The following is a 13,415-nucleotide window of genomic DNA, read 5'->3' as shown; positions in this document are numbered from 1 at the left end:
TAACATAGACATGCTTTCATTTCTCTTCGATACAAACCTCCAAGTCCAAGGGCTGGCAGGTGAAAGGGATGTGTTTAACTTTTTAAGAAACAGCTGAGTGAGTGAGGGGGCTCAGTCAGTAAAGACACTTGCTTCCAAGCCTGGTGACCTGTGTGACCCTTAGAATCCACATTATGGAAGGAGGGAACCAGCTCCCTTAAACTTGCCTCTGACTTCCACCTGGAAATATGGCATGTGCACACCCACACACCCACACACACTCACAAATAATTGTAATTAAAAAGTTTATTTTAAAGAAACAACCTATCTTTTCCCAAAATGGTTGTGATCTTTTATGGTCCCACCAGCCAGCATGGGAGTTTTAGTCTCTTGTGCCTGTCAACACTCGGTGTGTTTGTATGGGGTGGTAGCTCATTGTTTTAACTTCAGTTTTTCTCATAAGTACATTGGACATCTTCTCATGTACTCTTTGCTACCTATATTTTTTCCCCACTTCTAGATAAGGTCTCTCTATGTCACCCTGGTTATCTAGAACTCAATATGTCAGGAGTTCTCAACCTTCGAGTCTCGACCCCTTTGGGGTCATGTATTAGGTATCCTGCATATCATATATTTACATTATGGTTCATAATAGTAGCAAAAATTACAGTTATGAAGTAGCAATGATATAATTTTTTTTTGAGGCAGAGTTTCTCTGTGTAGCCCTGGCTGTCAACAGAACTCTCTCTGTAGACCAGGCTGGCCTCAAACTCACAGAGATCCACCTGCCTCTGCCTCCCAAGTGCTGGGATTAAAGGTGTGCACCACTACCGCCCAGCATCAAGGATATAATTTTATGGTTAGGGGTCACAACATGAGGAATTGCATTAAAGAGTCGGGAGCATTAGGAAGGCTGAGAACCACTGCGATATGTTGTGGCTGGCCTTGAACTCATGGAAATCTGCCTGCCTTTGCCTAGGGTTAAAGGCATGCACTGGCATGCCCAGATCTTTTATATTTATTTATTTTTAAGAGACAGTGTTGGGGTTGGGGATTTAGTTTAGTGGTAGAGCGCTTGCCTGGCAAGCGCAAGGCCCTGGGTTTGGTCCTCAGCTCTGGAGAAAAAAAAAAAAAAAAAAGAGTGTCTTACTGTGTAGCCCATACTGGCTTCAAACTCATGGCAATTCTCCTGCCTCAGCCTCTCAGATTACTGGCATTGTAGACATGAGTCACCATGCCCAGCCATTTGCTTTCTTTTCACAGTGTGCCTTTCACTTATTGTCAAGATAAACTCAGAAAACCCTGACCAAATTCTAACAAGAGTATATGTCACCAGGGAGGGCCTGACAATCTTGAGCATCCTCCCTGAAACTTTTTAAATGTGAAGAACACTTTGGTAAGCACTCTTAGTGTAATGCGACATTTCCAAAACCTATGAATTGGAAACAGGCATTGGAAAGCTGTAAAGGGGGGGTGGGGTGTTTTTTGTTTTAGAAAGTATTCTTCCAGGCTGGGACGGTAGCTCAGTTGGCAAAGTGCTTGAAACACACAAACCTGAGTTCGAATCCTAGATCTCACCTTTTAAAAGCTGTAAAAGGTGGGTGAGGTATAGTCTTTCTCCCCAGGAAAGGAAAAGAGAAATAAATCTCTAGAGTTCACCAGCCGGACGGCCTGGTCAAATTACTGAGCACCAGGTCAGTGAGAGGCCAAGATAGTTGGCACCTGAGGACCAACTGGGGTTGTCCTCTGATCTCCATGGACATGCCTTAAAACCAGCCCGGTGTAGGATAATTTTCTAAAAATGACTCAAGTCCCTGGAGAATTTAAATAATTTTTTTTTAACAGTCAGGGGGGGGAAAGCTTTTCTGAGAAAAAAAATACAACAAATTCCAGAGTGCATGGTTTAAGCCACCTCATAACCCTGCTAGCAGTGAGGACATAAGACTCCTTGCTTACTACAGTCCCTGTCTCAGGAAGGAAGTGCGGTAGCTGGCATCTGGTCTGAGCTGCTAGGAAGGGGTCAGTTAAAAATTTTTATAGGTGATGTTTCATGGAATATGTTATTAAAATATCCCATTTTCATTTTTTTAAACAGGTCCTGCCTCAAGTTTATTTGTAAAAACAGCATGGGGTCCTGATCATCTGCAAACAGTGTGTAGGTGTGTCACACCAGTCCATCTGTCTGGCAGACAGAAGGCCCTTTTCTATGGGGCCTTCACAGGGGCCTGGGCACCTTTGGGAGCCTGAGCTGGAGCTTCGGCCTCTGCCTTGGTTTGAGCCTTGGGTTTTGGCTGGCAGAGCCTATGACCCTTGGCCATGTAGCTTCTAATCCGCTTCCTGAGCTTGGGGTGAGCCATGAAAGCGAGATGGTTGAGCTTGCTGGGGCCCTTTGGCATCTTGGGCTTAATGGCCTTGGGCTTCACAAGGGCTTTGGTGGCCTCTTCATGTGCACTCACTGCCTTTGCATTGCTGGCCTGCATCTTCTTCAGGCCTTTCTTGTTGTGCTTCTTGGCAAAGTGCATGTTCCTCAGGAACTTGGGGTCCACCCCCTTAAGAGATTCGTATCTTTGTGACTGGGGTTTCTTGATACCATTTCTGTGCCATTTTCGAGATTGGTTGTGTGGGGTGTGGTTCTTGGACTTAGCCATGTCGGAATGGTAACCCGCGGCTCCCGAAGCACCTCCCCCCCCCATTTTCATTTTTAAAAATTTTGTTTATTTTTGTTTATTTTGGGCTCAAGGTTTTTGTTGTCCAGGTTGGCCTCTAACTCACAGATATCCTCCTGCTTCAACCTCCCTAGTGTTGAAGACTTAAAACATCCAGTTTGTGCTCAACTTCATGTACAATTGATTTTCCTGAAGAGGAGCATCCCGGTAAAAGGCATGCACAGGGTGAGACATGGATGAGGGACACAGGGTCCAGCCATGCTTTAGGCACCCCATCCTGTAGGAACCTCTGTGGGGCTTCTCAACCTTCCTAATGCTGGGACCCTTTAACACAGTTCCTCATGTTGCAGTGACCCCCAACAATTAAGTTATTTTCGTTGCTACTTCATAACTGTAATTTTGCTATGATTATGAATTGTAATGTAAATATCTGTGTTTTCTGACCCACGGGTTGAGAACCACTGCTCTACAAGTTCAAGTACCCAGAAACCCGATGAAGTCCCTTTTGTGTGTGGGGGTGAGGTGGGGGTTTGGGGGTGGAATGGAGTATTTTTTTTTAAGTTTGGGGGATGTTGTTGATTTGAAATAGATCTTCACTCTGTAGATCGAACTAGCCTCAAAATGAAGTCATCCTCCTGCCCCAGCCTCACAGGTGTGACACCCAACTACCAGCTGAAATCACTCTTGTGAGACACTTTTCTTTTTGTGCCCCTTGGGGAATGTTCATCCCTTACTTGAGGTGATGCTGTTGGTATAACCAACTACCTAACCCCCCTGGCATGGATTCCAAGACCCTCAGCGGTGCCTACAACCCAGCATAGTACTGGACCCTGAATGGACTGTACTGGTTTTTCTTTTTCCTATATGGATAACAATGATAACGTTTGATTTACACATTAGGTACAGTAAGAGAATAACAACAACTGTGCTCTTTATGAACATCGTCTCCCCTGCACTCTAGTCACCCTGCTTTGTGATGATGTGATATTCATGTTTATATTTGAAGGAAGAACTCAGGGCTGGGGATGGCTCTAAGAACACACACTGCCCTTCCAGAGGACCTGAGTTGGGTTCACCAGCATCTGCTTCAGGAAGCTCATAACCACCGAGAACTCCAGCTCCAGGGGGAACTGGCACCCGCACTTACACGTGTATGCCTACGCACACATAATTAAAAACAGTAACAATGCATTTTTAAAGGAAGCACTTTGCACCTCCTCTTCGGCATAGTGAGTTTACAGCCACCGCTACAGTCCTTGCTCTTTAGGGCTGCTATGAAGTGAAAGGACGCTTACTTGAATGCAGCATTGTGACATCGTACTTGATCCGATAACTAGGCTCAACAGTGAGTGATGGGCAGGTGGTGCCCTAGTGTGCCTGTTACTGTCATGTGGTGATATTTTATTTGTGCTCTAATAAATAAAGCTTGCATGGAGATCAATGGGAAAAGCCAGCCACTATAGTAAACATAGAAGTCGGGCAATGGTAGCACATGCCTTTAATCCTAGCATTCAGGAGGCAGAGATCCATCTGGATCTCTGTGAGTTCAAGGCCACACTGGGAAGAGAGCCAAGCCTGGTGGCACACGCCTTTCAATTTCAACACTAGTTAATCATAAAGGTCTGGAGGTCTGTACAGACAGACAGGAAGTGATGTAGCTGGGTGGAGAGAGGAAGTGAGATGGCAGGGCACAGAAAGGTTTAGGTGTGGGTGTACAGGAAGTAGCTCTCTCTTGAGGCTGAGGAGTTGGTGAGGTGAGGTTGGCTGTGGCTTGTCCTATTCCCCAATCTCTCAGTTTTCACCCCAATATCTGGCTCCGGGTTTTTTTTATTAATAAGACCGTTTAGCCATTTGCCTTACACTGTCATAAGACTGAAGAAAGGCATCTTGAGGAGGGAAGGGTTTATTTCGCCTTACATGTTCAGGAAACTGTTCACCACTGAAGGGAGTCAGGGCAGGAAATCTAGGGGAGGACCTGGAGGTGGGAACGAAGTTGACACCATGACAGAGTGCTCTTACTGGCTGGCTCAGCTACTTTCCTTATATAGAGAACTAGAGGACTGCCTGCCCAGGAGTGGCTGGGCCCTCCTCCATCAATTAACAATTAAGAAAATGCCTCATGCATGGTGGCACACGCCTTTAATTCCAGCACTTAGGAGGCAGAGGCAGGTGGATCTCTGTGAGTTCAAGGCCAGCCTGATCTACAAAGAGAGTTCCAGCACAGCCAGGCCTATACAGAGAAACCCTGTGTGTGTGTGTGTGTGTGTGTGTGTGTGTGTGTGTGTGTGTGTATGGGGGGGGTGCCCATAATTCATTCATTTCCCCTCAGGTCCAATCATGGGCAAGTATATACCCTGACGTATTTCCTGTCTACATACTGTTCTGGTGGAAGCTCCACCTCAACTCCCCCCCACCCTCCATCTCTCTCCCCAAACCCACCCCCTCAAAGCCAGCCAAACAGCAGCCCCTTCCCTAGAACTGCCCTTCAGACCCCAGCCCCAGAGGAAGCCCGCCCAAAGCCAGCCCCTCCCTGGGGCTACTCAAGACCACGCCTACTGAGTACTTAAGGCCGGGTAACCACATTTGCCATGTGACTCTTCCCCTGTGACCCTTCCCCTGCCTTCCCAGGGGTCACCCAGGATTGCTTTGCTCATTAAACCTGGATTTATCAATTTGGTTTGATTTGGCTTATTACATCAGCTCTGGCGGCAGGAACCCAACAACCAGGGATTCAAAACGTATCACTTACCTTTTGCCCACATGTGATCATGCACATCTGGTGCAGATGGGTCAAACAAACTTGTTTAGAGGAATGAAAACATGTGGCTTGTTATCTCCCATAAACAACAGCCTCCAGCATTTCAGGAGCTATCTGTCCTTCGGCAAGTGGCTTGCAGATCAGAGACATTTCGATTCACGGATCTCTAAGGCATAGTAATTAAAACTTGAAATGTGACTTTGGCTCTCACACAGGGGAAACTACAGAGGAGGGTGACTACATTCTCCAAAGACAGCCCATGGTGTTAGTTACTATTAGATGGCGCTGTGTTATTCATTAAGCGGCACTGTTTACCACGCGAGGAAAGCCATGAGGCACAACAAAACCCACTATAAGAGTTTATTAGGAGAAGGAACAGAGGGGAATGTGCTTAGGCCTATGGAAGATTGTGCATGGAGAGAGAGGAAGAAGAGGGGGGAGGAGTCTGTGATGGCTTTTTATGGATTCTCCTCCACCGACCCCCATTCCCACCCCTGCACATGCGCATATGGGTTTACATAGCTATGCCATGCATGCGCATAGATTATGTGATCACGCTGCACGCAAATTGCATGACCTCTCAGCGCACAGATTATGTAGGACGTAAGGCCCCAGGGTGACTAAGCCTCTTCCTTGACTACTGGACAGCATATGTGTGGTCATAGCCTCCAAACCCAGTTACCACACAGAACTCACCCGGAGTTCTTTACTAACTGGAGGGAGGAGGAGCTGCTGGCCAGCAAGATGACCCCCCGCTGTGCTAGCCCACTTCCAGTCTTTCAGAGTCCTACACCCCAATTCTAGGAGTAATGAGCCATGTGTATAACACCAGAACTTGGGGTTCAAGGTTGCCCTCAGCTACTTAGTGAGTTCAAGGCCAACCTGGCCTCCTTGAGATACTGTCCTAATAAACCAAAACCAACCAAACAAACCCCCTCACCATTCTATACTTCCGTTCATCCTTTTCCTACAGAACAGTCTTAAGCTTGTATAAGCTTCAGCCCCACCCCCAATCTGGCACTACCCTCCAAGGGAGTCCCCCAAAATGCCTACATCCTCTCTCTAACAGCCAAGCCAGCAACAGCTACTTGACTAGCACACCACCCACAACAGCTGGAAAGCCAGCTGCTAAGTGTTCCTTGCCACAGTGTTCTCTTTCTAGATCCATCTCTAGAAGGCTTGCATCCCTAGGGGGAATTCAAAGATAGAATGACCAGATGATCCAGCCATTTCACTTTGGTTATGGACCCAAAATAATGGAGAGCATCCTAAAGAGATGTGTGTATACCTTTGGTCCCAGCAGTGCCATTCACAACCTGTTTGAATTGATGGGTGACAGAGATAAAAAGAGAGTTCAAGATAGCTGAGGATGACTTTGAACTGTGTGTGTGTGTGTGTGTGTGTGTGTGTGTGTGTGTGTGTGTGTGTTTCCTCCCCCGCCCCACTTTCTTTTTTTGAGACAGGGTTTCTCTGTGTAGCCCTGGCTGTCAACAGAACTCCCCCTGTAGCCCAGGCTGGCCTGGAACTCACAGAGATCCACCTGCCTCTGCTTTCCAAGTGCTGGGATTAAAGCTGTGTGCCACCACCACCACCTGGCTCAAAACCCATTTTTTATCTGTGTGTGTGTGATTTAATTTTTTTTTTATTCGGTCACACTGTATTACATCACCATAATCAATAGTTCCTTCAGGCAGGTTGCATAAAGAAAACAAAAAAGTGAAAGCTAAATTCTGGAACTACTCAGATTTGGAGAAAGACAACCAAAGCAACCAGAACCGTAAACATATGAAATCACAGAAATGAACTCAGAAAGACAAAGGGGTGTTAAGTAACCAGGCAGGGTCAATGACAGAACAAAAGGTCATGTCGTTCTGAGTGCTGTTCTCATTGAGAAGGCAGCCACAGGGCCATGAGTCTAGCAGATTCAAATGAAGCTTTCAGTTAGCACAGTGACTCATACCTGTAATCCTAGCACTAGAGAAGCTGGGGCAGGAGGATTGCTGAGAGTTCAAGGCTAGTCTGGCTACAGTATAAGACTTGGGGCGGAGAGCAAACTAGACATGGTGATGCCCACACTAGACATGATGGTGCCCTCACTAGACAAGGTGATGCCCTCACTAGACAAGGTGATACCCTCACTAGACATAGTGATGCCCTCACTAGACATGGTGATGCCCACCCTAGACATGGTGATGTCCTCACTAAACATGGTGATGCCCTCACTAGACAAGGTGATGCCCTCACTAGACATGGTGATGCCCTCACTAGACATGGTGATGCCCACACTAGACATGGTGATGCCCACCCTAGACATGGTGATACCCTCACTAGACAAGGTGATGTCCTCACTAGACATGGTGATGCCCACACTATACATGGAGATGCCTGCACTAAACAAGGCGATGCCTGCACATATTTAACTCTAGCACTTGGGAGGCAGACAGGAGGCTCAGAGTTCAATGTCATCCTCAGCTACATGGCTAACTAGGCTGCAGGAAACCTTGTCTCAACCAAAACAGAGCAAACACACTAAAACTGAAATCAGACTCTTGGTTAAGGTAGGAAGGGAAGAGTTGGAGGCGGAGACTCTAGAGGCCATCAGTGTGCAGGGCCGCAGGAAAGGTCAGGTCCTTAGGAAGGCATGAGGGGCAGAGGCACCTGGAGGACTAGAGGTGAGCCCAGGGAGGCAGGGGCGGTGGGGGTGGGGAAGTATGATTCTGGGAATCCTAAGGGGGAGGACACACCACTCCTCTCTCCCTCTTCATCTCCTTCCTGTAACTCCTTCATTTTCCTCCCTTCTGGATGACCCTCCCCTCCCTCTCCTTTCCTCCAATCTCTTTAGTTTTATCTTAATACTCCACTAATTTCACTGATTGTCATTCAAGATCAAAGGTGGCTGACTTCTAGATTTGGTGTGGACCACTGCCAGACTGCCTTTGGGTTTAGTAGCCTGGAATTGAACAAAAGAGCCAGGCTATATGGTCTGGGATTTAAATCTTACTGGAGACTTCCCATGCTAGTTTTGTGTATAGTGTGCTCATGTACAGTGTGGGGTTTTTGTTTTGTTTTTTTCAAGACAGTGTTTCTCAAGGTAGCCCTGGCTGTCCTGGAACTCCATCTGTAGATCAGGCTGGCCTTGAACTCATAGATCCACCTGCCTTTGCCTTGGAGCTCTGGAATTAAAGACTTGTGCCACCATGCCTAGCCCATTGTGTGTTTTAGAAAGATTCTGATTCTCAGGCAATGAGGATCACAACCCCTGGGCCCTCCACCTTACCCCATCCCACACACTCGCTCCATTTCAGCTTCTTATGCTCATTTAAGTCCTTGAGTTTGGTGTAGCTTAAAGACTTCTGCCTATAAAGAGCAGGGCAAACACTGAGATTCTCTGCCAAGCAAACTTTCTGAAGTAAAGCCTGCATTCCAGTGCCACATTCCAGTCCTCTTTATTGCTTACCAAAAACCTTAGACAATTTGATTTAGGAAGGGATCAGAATACTAATGCAGTTTAATTCCTTTGTAAACTTGTTTACACTGAAATATGAAAGCCAGCCACCTTTCTGAAACACAATTCCTTTAGCACTGCGGCAAGGGAGAAGCTCTGGTCTGTTCAAAGTTTCTGGGCACCTGTTTCTTCAATAATTATGTTTAGTTGTATCTCTAATCAATACACACACACATGCATGCACACACAAACATTTACCTTTTGGTAATGAAGATGCTTGAATTGATCAATGATATTTAAAGCATTCATATAGGAAACTGAAGACCCTGCTCCTGTGGAATAATCTTTTTCTATACTATGAATATGTATTACTCTCATTGGTTAATAAAAAGCTGACAGGCTGGTAGCTGGGCAGGAAGTTAGGCAGGAAAGCCAAATTGAAAATGATGGGAAGGAGAAGGGCGGAGTCAGGAGTTGCCAGCCAGACTCAGAGGAAACAAGATGAGAATGTTGTACTGAGAAAAGGTACCAAGCCATGTGGCTAAACTTAGATAAGAATTAAGAGTTAATTTAAGTGTAAGAGCTAGTCAGTAGGCCGGGCGGTGGTGGTGCATGCCTTTAATCCCAGCACTCGGAAGGCAGAGCCAGGCAGATCTCTGTGAGTTCAAGTCCAGCCTGGTCTACAGAGTGAGATACAGGACAGGCTCCAAAGCTACACAGAGAAACCCTGTCTCCCAAAAAAAAAAAAAAAAAAAAAACCCCAAAAAACAAAACAAACAAACTAGTTAGTAATAAGCCTGAGCTACCAGCCGAGCATTTATAATTAATATAAGCCTCTGTGTGGTAATTTGGGAAGTGGCTGCCAAGTACTTGGGAGTTACTGGCAGGATAGAAACTTCTGCCTACACCCTGTTAACCCAAATTTTTGTTTTCCTTCCCATTAGATTATAAGCTTCAAGACGGCAAGAATCATTCTATCCAACAGTGTATATCCCCTGATAACCCACACAAGGTGACCACTAATAAATATTCATCTTGTTAGAACAATCAGTTGTGAGCCAGGAGCTGAATTCTAAGGCAGGAACACTGTTTAACATGTGCGAGGCCCTGGGTTGCCTCTCAGCAAGGCCACAACTACAACAGCGATAAATCTAAATCAGGAGGCTGTTGAAACGAAACTTTGTCTGTATTACAAGGAAACTTCAGCTTAGCCAATCAGAAACCACCAGCTAACCTCTTATTGGAGCTTTCTGATTTAACCAATGAGATGTTTCCTTTGCCTTGTTTCTGCACACAGCCCACAAAGCCCCGCTTCTCTTCACTGCCTCTGTATGGAACTGCAGTGGCCGGGGTCCAGTTCTGCCTGATTCATGAGTCAGGTCTGCTTTGCTGTTTCTGAGTCTTGGTCTCGCAGCCCAGAATGGACTGTGTGGCTGAGGACGACCTCAAACGACTGATCACCGCTGCTGCTGCCTCAAGCCCTGGCTAAAGACACCATTTCTAATTTTGTTTTAATGTTTGACAGTGCCTGGGATTAGCCATATCTGGGGCCCCCATGTTAATATTATGATCCACCTCTTGAAATCCCACCCCCTTGGTGCCACCCTGCGTCCTGACAGAAAAGTCTTATTCTACGGAAAAGCTCCTCCCCTTCCTCTCTCTCCTCTTCTCCTTTTCCTCCCACAGGCTGCGCACTCTTGACATCTCCTTCCATCTCTCTCTTCTCTGTCTCTGTCTCTCTCTTTCCTATCTTTCTCTTCATCTCTTTTTTATAATAAACTCTCCACGTGGACGCAGTGTCTGGGTTGGTTGTGAATTACTGGCTGCCGCTGCCGACGCCATGCCTGCATGGTGGGCGTCTGCCCAGCCTGCCGCTGCATCTGCCCAGCATGTTTCCCTGCACGTGCAGGATACTCTCGCGGGTCCCCCCTGCACAACAATTCATAACGCCTAATAACTTTTAATTATTTATATTAAATAAATTATTATGAAATAATTAAATTAAATATTAAATATATTTCTGATATTTAATAAATGAATATGAGAAAAGCTGATAAAGAATGCAGTTTACAGAATCCTATTATCTGGTGAATCCATTTCATTCAATTCAGTTATTGTTTGTTGAGTGCCAACCCTGAACCAGACTTTTCTAGGCTCTGGGAATACCTGGGAAATGAGACAGGTAAGATCTTTCAGGCCTTCTGATCTAGGAGGCAGCAGGGTGCAGGAGACAGTCAGTCCAGTACTAGTTAGTGGGAACGAATGCCATAGCTCTAGCAAGTGCCAACATGTGCTCAAACAACATTGCACTAGAGGCTGGGTGTGTGCTATGGGAGAGTGGTCTGGGGAAGAAGGATGGACGTTCAATGGAGATGCGGGTGTTGATAAGATAAAGGGAGAATGCATTCCTGGGAGAGGATGGCCTGGAAACCCAGAGAAAGGAGAGACGTCGCTGGAGGCGTTGAGTGGGGTGGGGGTGGGGGTAGGGTGGTGAAGTAGGAGGGTCAGGCAGAGGTCAGAGCAAGAGGGCTTTGAAGGTTGTGAGGAGTTTGGCCTTGAAGGGGTAATGTGATGGCTTGGATGGATGTGGGTTGTGTTCCAAAGGTCCATGTGCCAGAGGCCTGGTCTCTAGTGTGGCGGCGGTGGTAGCAGACTCTGTAGGAGGGTTGGGCTTAGGTAGGCAGATGACCCCATTGGTAAAGTACTTACAGTAAGCATAAGGACCTGAGTTTGATCTCTAGAACCAACATAAAGTCGGATGTGGGGATGCACATGTAATGTGCACCGGGGAGGTGAAGGGATCAGACCAAACAGCCTAGTAAGTGCCACGATAAAGTGAGATACTCCTGCAAGGCCCTGGGTTTGGTCCTCAGCTCCGGGGTGGGGGTGGGGTCGGTGAGTGAGATACTCAAAAGGAACACAGGTGAGTCCTGAGGCTGGCTCCTGGCCTTCACATGCACTGCATGCATATGAATTCACACATAAACACATACATTACACACACTGAGGTGGTTCGAATGAAAATGGCCCCCAGAGGGAGGGGCACTGTGAGGGGGTGTGGCTTTGTTGGAGTGGGCGTGGCCTTTGTTGGAGGAAGTGGGTCACTGTGGGGGCGGGCTGTGAGGTCTCACATATGCTGAAGCCACACCCAGTATCTCAGTCCACTTCTGCTGCCTGTGCATCAAGCCGTAGACCTCTCAGCTCTTCCTCCAGCACCGTGTCTGCCTGCACGCCGCCAAGAAGATAACGGACTAAACTTCTGAAACTGTGAGCCAGCCCCAGTTAATTATTTTCCTTTAGAAGAGTTGCCGTGGTCATGGTGTCTCTTCACAGCAATAAAAACCCTAACTGAGACATGCACAAAGAAGTAGGGCCTAGTTGGAGGTGGTTAAATCATTAGCGCACTGCCCTCAGGAAGGATTAATGCAGTTCTCTCGGGACCTTAGTTCTCACAAGAATGGATTGTTACAAAAAGAGAAAGATCCCACCGGTCCCTCCCTGCTTCTGGCCTCCAGTCTCAATGTGTGATCTCTCCCTGTGCACAGGTTCCTGCCATGATGCCATCTGCCATGCTGAAATACAGCTCAAAGGGTCCCCGCCAGGAGTTGTATGTTTTGTATTTTTAGCTTCTAAAACTTAGATTTAAGGAACACATTGCCCCTCCTTCTGCTCCTTGTTTGTGCAACAGAGTCTCATATAGCCCAGGCTGGCCTTGAACTTGCTATCTAGTTGAGGATGACTTGAACTTCTGGTTTTCCAGCCTCTACCTCCCAAACACTAGGATTACAGGCATTCCTGACCATGTCTAATTTTATGCGGGGCTGCGCCTTGAACCCAGGGCCTTGTGCTTGCTAGGTGAGCACTGTACTTATTGAGCCAAATCCCAGCCCAAGCTTTTATGTAAGCCAGCATCAGATGTATTTTAACAACAGGAAACAGACTACTACAACCAGCAATGAAGACAAGGAAGTAAAAACAACAAAAAAACAAAAAAAAAACTCCAAATAAACACAAAAATCCCAACAACCCTCCGTGTGTGTTGCTGAATTAAAGGATTCAAATAAGCCCAAATGAGTTAGGCATTGAGGCGATTTTTAAAATGGAGTCTTGAATAGTGAGTGTATCTGGTAACTCAGCCCCAAACTGAAATGAAGGAGGCAGGTGATTCAGGCCTGTAATTCCAGCTGCTTGGGAGGCTGAGGTAGCTGGACCCTAAGTTCACATCCTGCCTGGGCTAGAGTTCAAGGGCAGCCTCGGCAGTTCCATTATATCTGGACTAGAAAGTGAGGCGGGCCTTGTTTGCAGCTCAGTGGTGGAGCACTCCTAGCAGGCAGGAGGCCCTGCATTCAACCCCCAGTGCTGAAGAAAAGAAGGAGGTGGACCCATTGTCCAGCCATCCTGGATAAAAACACGCCTGTTATATTATAATACTGCTTCAGCTGGGAGCTTATGTTTCAGGAGAGGAATGTGGTCAGCATAATAGGAAAGAATTTTTCCACTCCCTTTTGTGCTCAGAACTGGCCTCCACATTCGTTTCCATTGCTCTCTCCAACTTTGCGTTTTAAAT

The 13,415-nt window shown here is 46.7% G+C and overlaps 1 pseudogene; it reads right to left on the bottom strand.

The window, feature by feature from the left end:
• Positions 1–2,082: 2,082 nt before the first annotated feature.
• On the bottom strand, positions 2,083–2,627 carry LOC102924107 (large ribosomal subunit protein eL29 pseudogene; annotated as a pseudogene).
• Positions 2,628–13,415: the final 10,788 nt, after the last annotated feature.

Source organism: Peromyscus maniculatus, chromosome 6 (assembly GCF_049852395.1).
Source record: "Peromyscus maniculatus bairdii isolate BWxNUB_F1_BW_parent chromosome 6, HU_Pman_BW_mat_3.1, whole genome shotgun sequence".
Lineage (NCBI taxonomy): Eukaryota > Metazoa > Chordata > Mammalia > Rodentia > Cricetidae > Peromyscus > Peromyscus maniculatus.
The sequence above is the reverse complement of the archived record's forward strand: the minus strand, read 5'-3'. Positions and strand labels throughout refer to the sequence as shown.